The following is an 18,437-nucleotide window of genomic DNA, read 5'->3' as shown; positions in this document are numbered from 1 at the left end:
AAAAAATGCAAAGGTGTGATGCAGAAACAATTTCTGGACACTTACTGACAGCTCTATCAAGTGCTGATGTGCAGAAACATTACACCGAGTATTAAGGTTGGTTCAGTTTCTCTGGTCCAGGCCTTGCTAAGTGGTTTACCCCCATTATTTCCTTTCATCCTTACAAGTGATGTGATGGGAGGTTATTACTGCATTTTGCCGTGTATAACGCCCACTTTTTTGCCCAGATTTGTGAGGGAAAAATAAGGATGCAGATTAACATGGTAGTACTAATTCCATATCGATATAAATGTTTTTAATTCTTTTATTTATGCTTATGAGTTAAAAGTGTAACTCTGGAAATCAATAACGATATCTGCATGCAAAATAATACCCTGGAATATGATAATTGGTTTTGTAGAACTCACGATGAACTTGCAATGACAAAGAATTCTTAGCCATCTGTGATACGTAAATATCGTAAATTTGTTACTGGTACATAAAATTTCTTGTACCTTGTATCTGTTCTTGTGTTTTATAATTACTCATTACATAAAATTTCTTGTACCATAATATGTTTTAAAAAATGCTTAAATTCCTTTAGAATACGAAAAACAAGTACCTAAATGTAAACCAATAAAAACTTAAATTAAAAAATTAAAACGAAAGATTATTTTCCCCTGAAAGTTTGGACCAAAACTGTGGGTGCACATTATACATGGCAAAATACAGTATTATCTTCATTTATAGATGATTTTATTGAAGCTTCTAGAGGAAAAGTAACTTATTTAATAATTAGTAAAAGGCCATGCTCCAGACTCTTAGAACACATAAAAGCAAAAACAATAAAAACATTGTAAGTTTTACCAAGGTTGCCGTGCCCTTCTTTTTCTACACCCCTCCTTCCCACTCTCATTCCCCCTTAGTTCTTCAGATGTTGAACCTCCTCAATTTCTCTTATCTTTCATAATTTCTATCATTTTGCTTTACATTCTGGGAGTTTAAAAATTGTTTTCAATCATTGTATTCAATAATATTTCTATTAAATTACTAAAATATAACTAATGAAACATTTAATCTTTCAGTGGTGTAGCAACCAGATTCCAGGGGTTGTCATTCCATGATCCTGACTCCTGGTGTTCACATCCTTCTATATTCTCCTCCTGTTGCGTATGTGCAGAACCTGTACTTCACTTCTGAACAATAGATAGGAAGCCACTCCTCATTACATTGTGTTACATAATATTCCATCTTGCTGGTTGACAACTCTGTAGACTCTCCTTACTAGCTTGATGAAGTAAATGACTATGTTGGATAAGCCATCTTTGAAAAGAACTTCAGAGAAACCCTAGCAAATGTGAACAGCCTTTAGGAGCTGAGGGTAACCCTAGTTGACAGATAGAAAAAGCCAGGCCCTTTAGTCCTACAACCAAAAGAAAATGAATTCGGCCAACAACATGAGTGAACTTGGAAGTGGATTATTCCCCAGTTTAGCCTCCAGATGAGTATAGAGGCCAATAAATACCTTGATTGCAGCGTTGCAAGACCCTAAACAGAAGATGGTTGTGGCCAGATTCCTGTTAAATAATAAATTTGTGCTGTTTTAACCTTCTAAGTTTGTCATAATTTGGTATGCAGTAATCGATAACTAATACAAGAGGATTTTGTTCTTTTTTCATAGCATCTTGTTCTTGTTTTATTACTCATCTTTCCTTAAATATATACACTTAAGTATTTTTTAAAAGTTTTCTCCTTTTTCTGGAATTATCTTTATTTCCTTCAGTGACAATTTTTGTTAAATTCATTTTCTTCATGTTGCTGGTTCAGTGCCTGGTGACTTTTGGTTATCCACTTATTTTAAGTCAGAAGGATTGAATATGTTTAAATTTTCTCTGCTCTTGCTTAAGATATTCTACTTCACATTCTCATTTAGGAGTATGAATTCTGCCTACATACTCTGCAGAATGGGATTGGAACTGTTAACAAACAGTTTAATAAATTGTGTTCAACATTACAGTATTTGGGTACATATGTTAAGAAGCCAGTTAGAATACCGACTCTCACATATGATAGGCTTTAATTCTGGACCACCAACATCCACTAAAGTAGAAGGCTTAGTTCTCCTCCAATGTTCTGTTTAGTCTTTAGGGACAAATGCTGACTGACTTTGCTTTGGGTACATGGCTGAAGGAGGATGATGAAAATAGCACTTTTCACTTTTATCCTCCAGGGGTCAGACTAACAGATTCCTTCTGATCTCGATTGCTGCCTCCTCATAACTATGTTTGTGCTATGGCCTTCTCTGGCTATTTCATCTATCAATAAGCTTTTATCCATCTTCAGTCTTCCAGAAATATATTTAATTCTGTATTCCATTGTAATAACCCGCTCCTAGCCCTCTCTTGGCTGTTCTTTTTCTACAGTTATTTCAGTGAGTGTATTAGTTTGCTAGGGCTGCCGTAATAGAATATCACAGAATGGGTAGCTTAAACAACAGAAATTAATTTTTTTACAGTTCTGGAGGCTGGGAGACCAAAATCAAGGTGCCAGCTGGGTTCGTTTCTGGAGAGGCTTCTCTACTTGGCGTGCAGATGGCCGCCTTCTCAGTGTCGTCACATGGCCTTTTCTCTATGCACATCAATCCCAGGTGTCTTCTCCTCTTCTTATAAGGATACCAGTGTCATCGGATTAGGGCCCCTCTCTTCTGGCCTCACTTATCCTTAATTACGTCCTTAAAGACACTAAATCCAAATACAATCACATTGAGGTTTAGGGATCAGCCTATGGATTTTTGTAGGGGGCTGTACACCCCAGTCAATAACAGTGGAGCACCTCAGGAGTCCCCCAACTTAAACCGGGAACCAAGCTCCTTGTTTAAGAGCATTGTGCTGTGTGTCTGGACTGTTTTGAGGCCTAGCATTCTGTGGACAGATACAATAATCCTTAAGAGAGTAGAGCTATTTTTTAAAAAATAGAGCGAAACAATAGCAAAAACTGATGAGCAGCAAGAAAAGTGTGTATGGAATTATTTGTGATAGTGAGCACACGAGGCAGAGATGCTTTCTTACTTCAACCTTGGGACAATCCAAACAGGAATGACCAGTTCAAACAGAGTGAACAAGAGAGAAGCATTTTAAGTGGAACCATATGGCCTCCTTGGGTGACCTTGAGGGCAGCTTTGGTGGCTCCAGAATTCTGTGGGTTTAAATCAGCGAACTGGGGGCCAGGAGCCAGCAGCTGGGACAATCTTGATATTTTCTCTGAACTAGAGGAAAGGATTTGGAGGTGCTGCATTCCAGGGAGCCAGCTGGTGGAGCTGAGTTGCAAATTGCTGTTCTCTTGTTTCTGAGTGTGACCCCGCTGTGGCTCTTGGCTGGTGGCCTGGGAAACACCTGTTGGAGTTATGGGGGCCCAAGGACTGGTTCAGGCTACTGCAAGCTTAGGGACCAGATAGTTACCATCAATAAAAATAACTTACCTTGGCCAATGAAAGCTCCTTTAGCGGTTTCTTTTAGCAGGATTCACTCTTCTTTATAAAAGATTCTTCTATTAAGATACAGATCCCAAATCATGGCTCTAATTTGAAATACTGTCTTTTAAAGCAATCACAAAAATGAAGGAAAACACATGAAGTGGACAAAATGTTTTGGACTATAAAAAGATGGTTGATTTCACTTATCTCCTAGCAACCCTCTCACTTTTCCATTTGAAACTCAGTATTTACAGGTAACTTCAAATTATGACCTGTTTTCTCCCTTACATTGATGCATTAATTCACAATAGAATTTTATCTTTAATAGAATCATGGTTGGGTATTTCTAGTATCCCAGAATGCTTTTCAAGGTGATAGAGCAATTTAAAATCATATATAATTTTGTATTACAGATCTTCCTTGATTTATGGTGGGTCTACGTCCTGATAAACCCATCATTTAGTTAAACATGTTGTCAGTCAAAAATGCTGTGGGCAGCTAAAAAAAAAAAAAAAATGAATGCTTTTCTCTCCACCTTCTAAGTTCTTCTAGCTGGGCTAATAACAAAATTAACAGAGACAGAATAACAGGAGAAAATAAAAGTTTTAATACATGCACATGGGGAATTCACATAAGCATGAAAATTCCAAAGACAGTGAGGGTATATGACATTTTTGGACAAAGGAGAAAGTGGAGGGATGGGGTACTAGATTTCAGAAATGAGAATGGACAATTTACAGGTTGTTGAGGAAGAGCCGAACACACATGGCAGGAACATTCTTGCTGGGCACCTCAGAAACGATGGGACACGGGGTATCTAGCTAACGGGCTTGGCGTCTTCCTAACTAATGCTGAGGTGAGGATTCTTAAGGTGATTAAGCCAAGGTTTCCTTCTTAAGGCAGGTTTTTCTGTCTGAATTTCTTATGCAAGCAAGGGTGGGTTTCAAAGGGTCTGTCTGATTCTTGTTTCTTAATAAACAGCTTAAAAATCAATATCCCAAAAAGCAGCTTCAGGGTGGCAAAATTTGGGTTACCTTCAATGCATTCGGTGCCTCCAACCGACTGAACGTCATAGCTTAGCCTAGCCTCCCTTAATGTGCTCGGAACACTGACATTAGCCTCTAGTTGGGCAAAATCATCTAACGTAAAGCCTGTTTTATAATAAAGTATTGAATAGATCGTATAGCTTATGGACTACTGTACTGAAAGTGAAAAACAGAATGGCTGCAAGCGCAGGGGTTGTTTGCCCTCACGGTGGCGTGGCTGACAGGGAGCCGCAGCTCACTGCTGCCCCGCGTCACGAGAGAACCCCACCTCACATCACTAGCCTGGGAAAAGGTCAAAATTCAAAATTTGAAGTGTGGTTGCTGCCGAATGCATATTACCTTCGCACCATTGTGAAAGTAAAAAAAAATCTTAAGTCAAATCATTGTAGTCTGGGGACCATCTGTGTAAGGATAGAAAGAAACAAACCATACCCTTCAAATTGTTTTAGTTAATTGGAACTTTGTTGTAATAATTTCTTAAAGTATTTGTGTGACCTCCTCAAAATCTCAAATCTGTTCATTTCACGATGATTTTTAGATATAAAGGCATTTGGGGTATTTTGTCCTTACAAATTTCTAAATGTTCTTACTGCGGTCTTTATAATTAATCTGGCACTTGAATAAAAAGCAGAATATACAATTTTCCTATTTTGGGGTACATGTCCCATCTCTCCAATGTATTGTTAATTTTGGGGGGAAGGGATTGTACCATAGTGACTTTGAAGCTCAATAGTAAATATTTCTCAAGCATCTACTATATACTAAATTCTGTGCTTTCTACTTGGGATACAATGATACAATTGTCATAGTATCCATTAGGCATGAACAGTCCAAACAGAAGTACAACAAAGAAAGCTAATCTCAGTATAACATAGATCCCAAAATGGGGATACAGAACAGCAGTTCTCAAAACTTTTCATCTCACAATTATTTTACACTCTTAAAAATTAATGAGGACGTCACAGAGCTTTGGTTTATAGGAGTTATACCTATATATCAATGAATATTTAAAACTGACAAATTAAAAAATATTTATTGATTTGTTTATTTAAAAATAATAAGACCCTGTATATTAACATTAGAAACATATTTTATGAAAAACAACTGTATTTCCCAAAACAAACAAACAAAAAATGGTGGTAAGAGTGAATTATTTTACTTTTTGGACGTCTCTTTAATATTTGGATTAATAGCAGATAGCTAGATTCCCATATTTGTGTCTGCATTCAGTATATTGCTGTAAGATGCTTTGTTTGAAGTATGTAAAGAAAATCTGGCTTCATGCAAATATCAGATGGGAAAAGGAGGAGTATTTCAATAGCCTTTTTAGGTACTGTGTATATTCTTTGATAATACATCAAAATTCAACATGTAGTAGTTTCTTAAAGGTTAGTTGCGATGTGGAATCTGACCGTATCAGTGAACTTTTTATACTGCTTTGCGTTGAACTTCATTGGTCTATTTTACATTTTGAATTCATAACTTTCTAATGTATATTTTGTGACATGGTGCATTCGTTGTTTGAAAAATACTGTTTCACTTAGTTATGCAGAATTTTCAAATGTTGACAGATTTTATACAACATTTTAAAAGTAATTAATATTAACATTGATCGAATCTAATCTCTGATTAGAAATGTCTTTAAGAATTGGGAAGCTGTCAAATTCATGATGGTGGATACATGTTTACCAAAATTCTTATTTTCACTAGAAAGATTAAATTTATCATTGGCAACACAGACTGTTAATCGTTTTCCTGGCAATACTGTAACAGGCTTTCTTGGTTCATTTTTGCGAAAATGTCTGACAAGTGTCTAAGCCTGAATAACCACAGTTTGTTAGTTATTCTTTTAAGTCAAAATGGTGTTCCACGAAAAAATCCAGCTAGTTCATCTTGCAACTCAGACATCATGTAGATCTTTCAGACAACTATCAAACTTCAATATGCAGCAGGAGGGCTTGATGTGTACATCCCACTTTATAACTCAGAACTAAAAAGATTGTATGTGAGGGTAGAGATCTTACACAATTAGTATATTTCACTGTGAGTACGTGGTACTGAAGACTGCAATGACTCTTAGTAAATTTTGGTGCCACTGCCTTGATTCATATTGGCCACCAGCTGTTTTACTCACCACTGCTTTGGATCACGAGTACAAATGTCAACACAGTGAAAAATGCAAATAATGTCATAACGTTAGCATGAAAATATTTTTGTCCTTGTGTACCCCATGAAATTTTCTTGGACACTTTGAGAACCACTGCTTTAGAAGAACAAAAAAGAGGTAGTTAGCCTAGCCTGGTTGGGGAAGGGCTGGGGGAGAACGGAGGAGAGGTGTGAGAGACTGGCTCATGGATGAGATGGCTCTCCAGTAGAATCTCAGAGGATGAATAGGAGTTATTCAGTGACAGATGGTAGGGGATGCTGTGTACAGGTGCATTACTTCTATATCATTATATAATAAATTGTCACAAATTGAAGGCTTAAAACAATATCTGTTATCTGACAGTTGTGTAGATCTAAAGTCCAGGCATGGCATGCTAGGTTCTCCGCTTAGGGTCTCACCAGGCTGAAATCAAGGTGTCAGTTTGGCTGTGTTCTCATCTGAGTCTTGGGGTCTTCTTCTAAGCTCATGTGGTTGTTGGCAGACTGTAATAAGTTGTAGTTTTAAGACTGAGTTCTCTCTTTTCCACTGGCCATCAGCCAAACACTGGTTCCAGCTGCTAGAGGTTGTCTGTGCTTTCCGCTGTGTGGCCCTCCCCCAAATATGGCAATTTGTTTCTTCAAAACCAGCAAGCGAATTCTTTTCCTTCCAATCTCCCTTTTCCAGAAAGAGCCAAGTCCCTTTTCAGGGCTCACCTATAGCTCAGATCCACCCAGGATAATGTCGCTTTTCATGAACTCAAAGTCAACTTTTTTGGGAACTTAACATTTCTTTCATATAATGAAACCTAATCACAGATGTTAAATTCATTATACCTACAATCCCACTCCCAAGTAAGGGGTTATAAAGGGTTTGTACATCGGGGACGAGAATCTTGTAGGAGCATCTCAAAATTCTGTTTACTGCAGGACAATTCAGGAAGAGATATAGAAATGGGGGGAAATCAAAGACTTGTTAAGGGCACATTTTCAGTAGAAGCTAAGGGTGAGATGGGGAGGAAACAGATCAGAAAGTGGGGAGGAAAATTATCCACTTCAAAATTGTGCTCCTGGCTGTTTCCTGGGCTGTCACACTAGGCTGTCCTCCCCAAATCCTCCTCCTTCCCCAAAGGTGAGCTTTGTGGCCTCCTAAGGATGGCTCTGAAGGAGAGATGACCTTATCTTTCAAATTTCATAGAGAAATTTTCCAAAACTGTTCAAAGAAAGTCTTAGCTGTCACAGTTCACCTAATTTAGAAAAGAGAAAGGTTTTCCTGACCTCAGGCAACGAACTACAATTTGACACAAAATCAATCCATTGAAGGGATTCTTCCAGACTTAATGCCTCAGAGGCTAGGTCTATGCTGGAAGAGTTGTGATTATCTGTGTCTGCCTATTCCCCAGCCTCCCCAGCGCCAGTTGATCTTCTCACACAGACAGCAAAACCTCCTCACCCAGAGATTGCTTTTTAACTCAAGTCTCCTGTTTTCTCAGAAGTCTGGGAAGACTCGTAGAAGTCTTTCAGGTAAAACTAGAATTTCTGATCATGGATTTTGAAGCCTCTGACCAGAGGTGCCTGTACTCCCAGCCCACCTTCCTTATTTGCCAGGCATTGTTTTGTTGATTCCAGAGCACCAAGATGGACTGTTAGGTATCGCTTGGGGTAGAGACGGTGGAATGAGAACGTCAGACCCAGCTGTCCTCAGAAGCGCCTCACCGGGGGGCACCTTTGAGCCAGACATCAATGAGAGAAAAAGTAATCTTCTCTGTGAAATCATAGTGCTCTCCTCCTTCAAACAGTTCTCGTGTCACATTTTACATAACTTTTCCAGAATGATTCAATTTAGCACAAGTTATTTGTAGACACTAGGAAGGAATGCAGAGTGCAAACAAGAAACAACTGACTGATTGATCGAATAAAAACAAACCAGAGCAATAAAAAAATCTTTGTGTTGGAATGTGCTCTGATCTTTAATCATAATTAAAGTAAGCCACATCCAATATTCTTCCCTTTTTGAGTTGAATTCTTTTCTCTCTAGCTGTTCAATATCTTTCTTCCTTCCTTTCTTTCTTTCCCTCCATCCCTCCCTCTACATCCCTCCCTCTACAGAGATGAATATAACAGATTTCTGCCTTCAAGAAGGGTAGTTTCTGGGGATGGGAGAGACTTGTAAAGAAATGTCACAATTGAATGTGATGTAAAGGAACAAATATTTACTTCTTTCGGCGGGGGGGGGCGGGGGGTGGGTTCAGCAAAGTCTTCAGAGAGGATTCTGCTTTTCAACCAAGGCTGAGAGAATGAGTATTTTTCCAGATGGACTGGTGGGAGGGTTTTCTAGGATAGGGAACATGTGCAGAACACAAAACTTTAGGACAGTGACAAGTAATTATTCAACTTTAATTGGTTCTATCCAGTTACCTAGGTAGACATTTGTGCACCACTATATTCTATAAAGAATTTAAGGTCTTTTAAAAATGCATGTACTATAGTAAAATAAACTGCAATAAGATAGAATGAAAAAAATAAGTGGGGGAGTACATCAGGACAGAGAAACATTAGGGGTAGGAAAAATAAGATAAATTTAGTATAGAAAACACATGGTGTACAGTTCTGTCCACCTGCCAGAGGAAGGCCATAAATTTGGATCTAAGCCTTTTGGTGCCAAACCACAAAGGGACGTGCCATCAGTTCCAACATTTAGTGTTCACAGGATCAGATGAGCCAGTTGTTCAGGAGCAACACAACTATTGTGTGGAGAACAAAGAAGAATATCGCTTAAGGGTCTGCACAAAGAGGACATTCAGAAATTCTGGGACTGATGCCCTCAGTAGCTTCTTTATAGTAATGCAGGCCTGAGGCTCATGAAACTATTGTTTATAATGGATTCCAATGTAGGTTAATGACGTATTAATATTTCCAAGGTGCCAGTGAACAAAAGTATGCCTACATTGTTGAAGGTTAAATGTTCTGTCAAGGCTTTTTACTCTTTCTTCTCTTTCCCCCGTACCCCCCCGCCTTCCCCCCCAGCAGTGAGTCTCCAACTGGTGCAGCTGGCTGACTACTTTTGGGGGATATTATCTGACATGTGTTTGTTTCCTTTTTCTCCCATTAACAAAGTAATTCCTAATTCTTTTAATCTTTTCTGATCTTATTGTCCTTGGAAACATTAATTCTAGTACATTAATTGTTTGATTCAGGAACTCTTACAACTTTTATTTTACTATCACCCCAAATTCAACACATTTAAGAAGTATCTAGAAATAAAGATAAATATTCCCGATATCTAAGAGGAGGAAATAAGAATAACCTTGGTCATTTTCAAATGTGGCACATTTATTCAAGTATAAATCTAAAAGGCTTTAACTGTAAGATAAAAGGACCTATTAATTTCAGTATTTAAATTTAATTCTGCAACATTGACGCCTGTGTTAGATTTATACTGTAATTTCTTTTTACCTGTACAAATCTATTGTTTTTATAAGCTTAGAATGCTTTTTAAAAATAAATATTAGATGCTATTTTAAATAATACTTACATTTAAATATGTAAACTCCAAGTCCATCAGTCTGTAGGAGTATACACGAGAGAGCCAAAGTATTTTAGAAATATAATGTATCAAAACAAAAAACAATAGGAAGCTCTGTCATAAAGTTTCACTGGGTAGCAATTCTAAGCTATAATCTCAGCTGTACAAAGGTCTGAAGGGCGGGCTATTTATAAAATGATTGCAAAATGATACACCACAAAGCTATTTCTCTATGGGAGTTCAGCTGCGGGGAAATGCTTCTCTTCTGTGATAGCCTTAGCATGCTACCCAAGGATCCTTCAGAAGAAATAGACGAATGATTATTGATTTAAGGCCTGTTCCAACCTATTTCTTTTGGGCAAGCCGGGATTGTATTTTTAAGCGTGGGTGACTGGGTTACTGTTTTTCAACCATGTTTTTATTTGGTAGCTAATTAAATTATTTTCAGTTCTCTTCTATGGTTTCTGCCATGGCTGGCTTTCTGTTTTAGCATAGCTTTCCTTCACACTTCAAATCCATGGAAGCTCTGTGGCTCCTAAAGATTAATCCATTGAATTATTCATTCACTCAACAGACATCTCTTGAGCATCTACTCTGCTAAGCACTGGGCCAGGGGTGGGGGTTATGCCAATGGATAAATCATACATCTTGTCCTCAAGGAGGTCACAGTCTAGTTAAAGAGCTAGGCCTGTGAGAAGATAATATGAATGGAATGTGGCAAGTGAATAGAGAGAAAAGCCAGATGTTCTGGAAGGTCCAAACAGGAGCCTAATATCAAATTCAAATACAAAACCAAATACGCTTGCAAAAATAAATAATAGAAGGCAAAGATAAAAGTTATTAATGATGTACTATAAAAATAACCAAGGAGACTGTGGATTGAGGTGTGGAAATAAATGGAAACTAAACAATGAGAAAAGCAGAGCTTGCTATAGCATGGGAGTCAACCACCATTACTTGCATTTTGGTAGACTCCAAGGCAGGCAGGGGGATGGGAAACTTTATAGTGGGGAAAAGGGAAGGCTTCAGGTATGCCCTTACTAGAGGCTATTGGCATGGAAAAGCTGTAGGTTGGCTATCTATAGTTTGGTGCAAAAGTAACTGCGGTTTAAAACTGCAATTACTTTTGCACAATGAAATTAAAACAAAACTGATTTTTATTCATTAATTTTCTATGGAAATTGTTTCTTCCCAGTAGAGAAGCCTGTTTCTGGACTCGATTAAAAACTAGAAACTATTTTGCTCTCAAATGATGGTAAACACGGTGGAAGAGGGATGGTTGTCAGAATCATTTTAGTTGGTTCTCTCTCCTCTTCTGCTTGCAGAATATCTCAGCTACAGGGTGGTTTGTATAGTTTTAAAACCCTTCTCAGATGCTTCCTAAGTATGCCCTGGACCACTGGTCCCCCCTGCCCCCACATCCATGACAACCTTGACCCCAGGCATGGCAGGAACTCTGGTGATGAACACCCATGTCCTCAAGTCCTTCTGGAGAACTTATTTTACTAAATGTTGACAGGATAACATTTAGAAAATTATTAAAGTGCTTCCATGTCCTTCTTAGGATAGAGGGAGGGAAAGATGATGGAGATTCACGTTTTTAACAGTAGGAATATAAAGAAGCAGTAGGCTTGAGAGGCAGGTATTGTTGAGGGAAAGGGATCAGTTCAAGTTCCTCTAAATCCCAACTTAGTCCACCTACAACCGAGCCTGGGGTCTCATGCTCACAGCGTTACCTTCACACTCACACCCCAACTGCCTTAGGGGGAAGAACAGAGGGGAGCGGGATAGAAATGGGGTATTTTCATCCAAGAGAGACTAAAAGCAACCAAATGGACTGTTTAATCACTGTCTTTTCAATTATTTTAGAGATGCCACAGTAAGAATTGGATTTTGCCCTAAGAACCAACACACACATGCACACATGCATGTGTATACATACAACTAAAACATTTCATCAGATAATATGCTGACTCTGTCATTCTGAAATTTCCTTTTTTATTATATTCCTTTTTTAAAAAAACAAAAAAACAATGATGGTGATAACACACTAAACTAAAAATCATGAGCAACTACTGGGTCATGCCCCTCAGTTTGAACATAACAATTTAAATTTTGGCTTGCTTTGACCTATAATTCACATTTTACATTTAGTTCATTTTTTTTTTCCTGCTAGCTACCATGTGGAGGTTGAGAGGTAGTAACTAAATAAGTATAGGGGGAAAAAACAAGAAAAGAAAATTAATATTTATGATATATCCAATTTGTACTGTAAATGAAATTTCCTGACCTCATCTCTCAAGCTTCCTCTTTCCAATAACTCCTTGTTCCCCCTTTTCCCCCTAGGATTAATTCATTCAGCTCATTTATTCACTCATTCATCATAGATATTGAATGACTTTTACGCACCAGGGATTGTTCCGAACCTTGAGGGTAAGTGGTGAATAGATAGACAGGAGTAACTCCATGGAGCTTTTATTCTATTAAATCAATATTTGCACCAACCTATGATGGCTTTAGGAATAACAAAGCTTCCAGCTGGTGGTACTCACTTCTCAAACACACTTATGCAAGGTCATAATTTTAACTTTTCCTTCAGAATTTTAAAGGAAACAGTATGGGGCAGAAAAAATACTCATGGAATTAGAAGACAGTATCAGCTCAGCCAGGGATTCAGTGATTCAGTGTGACTTTCCTGGGGAGGACGAAGAGCACCGTCTATGTTTATTGAGCACAATCTATGTGCACGATTTCATGAACTTCTACAATGGCCCGATGAAATAGGCATTATTATTTGTCTTCTTTAAACTGAGGAAATCAGTTTAAGAACTTGCATAACTTGTTAAAGTCACATAGCTGGTGAACTTTAAAACCCAGTATGGTAGGGTATCCATCTCTATCTATCTGCCTATCTATCTATCTATCTATCTATCTATCTATCTATCTATCTATCATCTATCTAGTACATTTTTCTTTACCTAGATGATAGATAGATAGATAGATAGATATAAATACAGATATTTATGTATCTTTCAATCTATTTGGCCCAAGTAATATAATTGGTGATACAGATTGTTCATCATTGAAGATGATGACACACTGACTATTCTCTGGGAGCACAGTCTTGTAAATATGTTCAGGAAGCCACTCAGGCTGTGTGACCTCAGCTGGACAGGTATACAGGGTTGGGGATATTCTCAGATGTTGCTATGACAAGGGATCCATTTGTGAATGGTTGTTGTGACAGCCTTCAACTATTAGTTGGAACTAATGAATTCGTATTAGATTTTTATTAAAAATGGATACTGCTTATTGCAGTTACTATTATATTATTTCCCAACTAATACAGAAAATTTCAATATTTTAACACCTGGTAACGCCGTATGGATTTGCACTAGCTGATAATCGCCACTGGGATTTCAGTTCTTGAGGCCCTGAACTACTTTACTAGATTGACTTATCTATTTCTTCTCCCATACCTGATACTTAACCAAACTGAACTATTTGTTCCGCCCTAAATACATACCTCCACTTGCCACCTTACAGTCTCTGCTCATGGCTTTCTATCCACTTAAAATGTCTTTCTCAGGTGTACACGGCAGTGCTCAGACATCTACACCATTCATGTTTTACTTAGAACTACAGAGAAAACATATGCAATCAAATTATAAATGGAAAGAAATAAAACTACATATAATTTTATACCATTTTACAAGTTGAAAAAAACTGAAAAGCGAAAAAGAAAAGAATGTTTGGGTAATGAGAGAGCCTTGTTAAATCACAACTTTAGGAGTCAAAAAATAAAAAGTATTGTATTTTTCATCTCTTTCATCAAAGGCTTCATAAAAGCACATTTCCTGACTCTCCCTTTCTGATCCATCCTGAAATACCTCAGTGGCCAGATTTGGCAAAAATTAAGCTTCTTTCTGTTTCAGGATAATGTTTCAGAGATTATTTGATGTAATGAATACTAATCTCTTAAAATAGTTTATTAAAATATTATTTATTTATTCATTTAAAAAAATCAAGAATATCATTTTGAGATTTTGTTTGAATCAGAAGATTAAAATACAATTTTAAAATTCCTAGGCATTTCAAAACATTGTCCAAAATAAGCAAAAAGATATGTGCTGGGAATTCTAAAGAGGAAAAAGGTACATTTTTCTTTACCAAGGATTTCTCATTAATCATACCATGTTTCCCCGAAAATTAAACGGAGTCTTATATCGTATTTCCCCGAAAATAAGGCCAGGTCTTATATTAATGTTTGCTCCAAAAGATGCATTACGGCATGTTTTCAGATGATTTCTTATTTTTTCATGTACAACAATCTACATTTATTCAAATACAGTCATGTCATCTTCTTCTGTAACATCTTCATAACTTAATGCATCTGTCTGGCTGACGATCTTAACTGAGGCTTATTTTTGGGTTAGGTCTAATTTTCGGGGAAACACGGTAGTAAGCTCTTCTAAAATGAGCCCTGTTTTCCACATGTCATACACCAAAGCAAGTTAACTAAACTTATTGTGGTAATCATTTTACAATTTGTGTAAGTCAAGTCATTGTGCTGTATACCTTAAACTTATACAGTACTGCATATCAATTATATCTCATTAAAACTGAAAGAAAAACCCCACTGAAATAAGTAAAAGGATATCTGAAAAACCCTTGACTTCTTAAAAAACAACAACAAAAAAGTACAAGCATCAACGGCTTATAATTTTTAGTAATTCCCATTGATCACCGTAGCTATGTTGTTGACAAAGCTGATTATAATAAATATGTCAGTGTGTGCCTGCAGTTCTTAGTGACCTGTTACTAAAGCATTTCATTGGGCTCTTTCTGTTTTTCTTTTGTCTGCTGTGTAGTTTTGCCGTATCAACTTCCAGATGAATGCATGACTGGGGCCATCAACGATAATTGCACATTTTGTGTGGTAGGTAGAACAATGGCCCCTCAAAGATGTCTGTTTTTTTAATCTCTGGAACCTGTGAATATGTTACCTTATATGGCTAAGGGGACTCTGCAGATGTGATTAAATTAAGTGGAAAGATTAAAGTCAATTGACTTGAATAAATTATTTTGGGTTTCCCAGGTGAGCCCAATCTAATCCCATAGGTCCTTAAAAGTGGAAAAACTTCTTCAGCTGTGGGCAGAGGGAGATGTTCATAGGGAAAGACGGTTAGAGAGATGGCTTTGCAGATGGAAAAAGGGGGGCATCTCTGGAAGCTGGAAAGTCAAGAAATTCTTCCCTAGAGTCTTCAGAAGGAAAGCAACCCTGCCAGAACCCTGATTTTAGCCCTGAAAGACTGACTTCTGACCTACAGAACAGTAAGTTAAAACATTTGTGTTGTTTTAAGCCACTAAATTTATAGTAATTTGTTACAGCAGCAATAGAAAACTAATACAACCCCTTTCTAAGGTGACCTAAACTTCATTATACAGAAAATGAGCAGAGGTTGAAAGAAACAATTTCTTCCCCTTCTCACAGTGACATATAGGGGAGTGAAAGGGGGATATTTCCTGCCTTCTCTTCTCTTTGAAGTGAGCCGGGAGACAATTTTCAAGATTCCGTTTGCAAGAGCTTTTAAGAGTCATAATATAGAATTTGGACCATGAGTATAGGTTTTTAAGGATACTGTATATTTAGATTATGGCAGTTAATTTTTTTAAATGATTATTCTTTTACCACTTTGGATGTACACAGGAATCCTGAAGATTTACATTTAAGAATTTGCTTGTAAAGCAGGTCAATCATCAAACATACATTTGGAGAATATGCTCCTTTCTTGTCCTTCCTTAACTCACCATTAAAATGCCTGAGTTGCTGAATAAAAGATGAATATGGAACACAGGAAGATGATTATGGATAAGTTTTTAAAATAAATCCCATACCCAGTACTTCACTTGAAAGATAACAAATCTTCATATGCCATTAAGGAAAATATTAGTTTAGAGTAAACGAGCAGAGGTGCAGCAAAGACCATGATAAATCTAAGCCTGCTGTTGGGAGCTACTGAACTTTGAAGCTAATGTGAAAAGATGTCTTAGAAGTTGTCCAGTCTAATTTCCTCATTGTATGAATGCTCAGGAAAGCTAAGACATTAAGTTCTAACAGCTATTCAGTGACAGGGCTGGTAATGAATTCACCCCTGGTTTCTGCACTTTCTTCATCACACTGCACCTCCTTCTTTTCTCCTGCTTGTATATCCACTACACTAAATCTGCCATGAGGACCTGTTGATTCTTCTTTGGAACTTACTGTTAGATTTATTCTTTCTGCATTCCCTGCCATATCTTCCTCGTTTATGCCTTAATAGCCACAACTGCTCTCTAACTAGTTTCTCTCAGCCCAGCTCATCTTACACCCGACCACCAGGCAGATCTGCCTAACTCATTGTTCCATGCCAGGACTTCCAGGACCTTTCACAGAATAACATTCAAACTCTTCACTCTGTCATGTAGTCCCCTGTGTCATCTGGTCTTCTTCATCTGTCCAGTTTTACCTCCTGATTCTTAACACAAGTTCTCCATGCCAGCAAGGACCGTCTCCTGAGTAAACTACACAAGCTCCCTCTTATTTCTGCTCTCATACGTTGTTCGTGCCATTTTCATGGTCTGAAATGTCCTTTCTTCTATTCTGCCTGCAAACATCACAGCAGCTCATTAAGCTTCTATTAGCACTTCTTTCTTTCTTCAATTGTTTTTAGTATCTCTAACCACTGAGAATACTCCCCCTCTTGAGTACTTTTAGCGGATGCTTTCCATGAATTACGTTTTGGCACTTGACTAGCTAGTTTAGCTCTTCGTTGTACATGGCCTCTGTCTTGCTGTTTCTTTTTTTTTCTTTAATTTTATTTTTTAAATTTATTGGGGTGACAATTGTTAGTAAAATTACATAGATTTCAGGTGTGCAATTCTGTATCACATCATCCATAAATCACACTGTGTGTTCACCACCCAGAGTCAGCTCCCCTTCCATCACCATACATTTGATCCCCCTCACCCTCACCCCCCACCCTCCAACCCCCTTACCCTCTGGTAACCACCAAATTACGTTCCCCAGATTAGTTTTCAAAAGCCTGTGGCCATCCTGTGCTGTTTCTTGTATAAATGGAAAAATGGATCCATTTCACAGGAGAGATGTCAGGTTTCAGAGTTATCTGTGAGTCCTCAGTGACTCAGTGGTGGTTGATGCCTTGGGATTGGATGACGTCCTTCATGGGAAAGCATGCATAGACAGACCATGAGAAGACTGAGAATGCAATTTGGTATAGGGAGGAAAGAAGCCCAGGAGTGGAGAAAGATTATGAGAGAGAAGTCAGGGCCAGGCAGCGGAAGGAGAATGAGGGAGAGGACGTCATGCACTGGCAGAAGAAGCAAGTTTCCAAGAAGGATTCTCTCTGTATTAGAACTATTAAATGTTATGGCCTTTCTTTAAGACAAAAGGTTTCATGGACTACTAGGTAAATTTTGTATTTAAATTAGATTTCTTCAGAAACCAGCTTATACATAAGCACTCTCATTGTAGTAAAAGAAAATAAACAGAAAGCTGCAATCTAAATCATTCTTATTTAAAAAATACTTGACGATATGGTGTTTATTGATGTTTCAAATATTTAAAGTACATGGGATAAAAAGACAAATTTCTCTGAGTCGAAGAACTGGTTTAAGAAGAAAAAAAAGAAAAGAGAGAAAGGAAAAATAATTTAGGCAGCAAAAAATGGAGGATAACAGCTATGCTGTTTGCTATAACTACGCCGCCGGGTGTAGTTGCCAAATTACTTCTCCCATCGTGGAACAATTTAGTCTGGCCAGACCATTCCTTCAGGGAGACAGCCACTAATTGCAGTGACCTTGGCAGTGACCTTAACAAAGTGCTGTGGCATTGAGAGCAACTAAATTACTTGTGTTTGATTTCTTATGCCAGCTAATTAGATGTGCCTTTGACTCACTGATAGTCTAGTTTAACTGAGTAAATAGACTATGTACAGAAAACAACCAAGTCACCTGCTATCATAGGTATAGAGTCTAAAGATGCTCTTCAAAAAACCAAATCAAGCAGTACACGATCATGTCCTCACTATCAGGAGAGAAAAACTAGAGCCGCGAATCATTGTAGAGCCGAGCCTAGATGCCCCAGATGTATTCCATTGCATGTTTAGCTGAGGCAGCATTTATTCTCAATATAGCTAACTACTTCAATTGAAGAACATTAGTTGTCCATTGAGCTGCCTGTTTAATACATAATTTTGCTAGAAACCAAAAA

At 37.7% G+C, this 18,437-nt stretch overlaps 1 long non-coding RNA gene across 2 annotated transcripts in view; it reads left to right on the top strand.

Annotated features, from left to right (window-relative positions):
• LOC117015651 (uncharacterized) overlaps window positions 1-18,437 on the top strand; it is a 75,508-nt gene that overhangs the window by 38,647 nt on the left and 18,424 nt on the right. For both annotated transcript variants that reach the window (XR_004421766.1, XR_004421763.1), the window contains exons 3-4: window positions 12,512-12,598; window positions 15,037-15,104. This is a non-coding gene — a long non-coding RNA (uncharacterized LOC117015651). The remainder of the gene's footprint in view (window positions 1-12,511; window positions 12,599-15,036; window positions 15,105-18,437) is intronic.

The sequence above is a fragment of the Rhinolophus ferrumequinum genome, chromosome 3, assembly GCF_004115265.2.
Source record: "Rhinolophus ferrumequinum isolate MPI-CBG mRhiFer1 chromosome 3, mRhiFer1_v1.p, whole genome shotgun sequence".
Taxonomy (NCBI): Eukaryota; Metazoa; Chordata; class Mammalia; order Chiroptera; family Rhinolophidae; genus Rhinolophus; species Rhinolophus ferrumequinum.
Note: the sequence above shows the minus strand (reverse complement) of the source record. Positions and strands in the feature narration are given on the sequence as shown.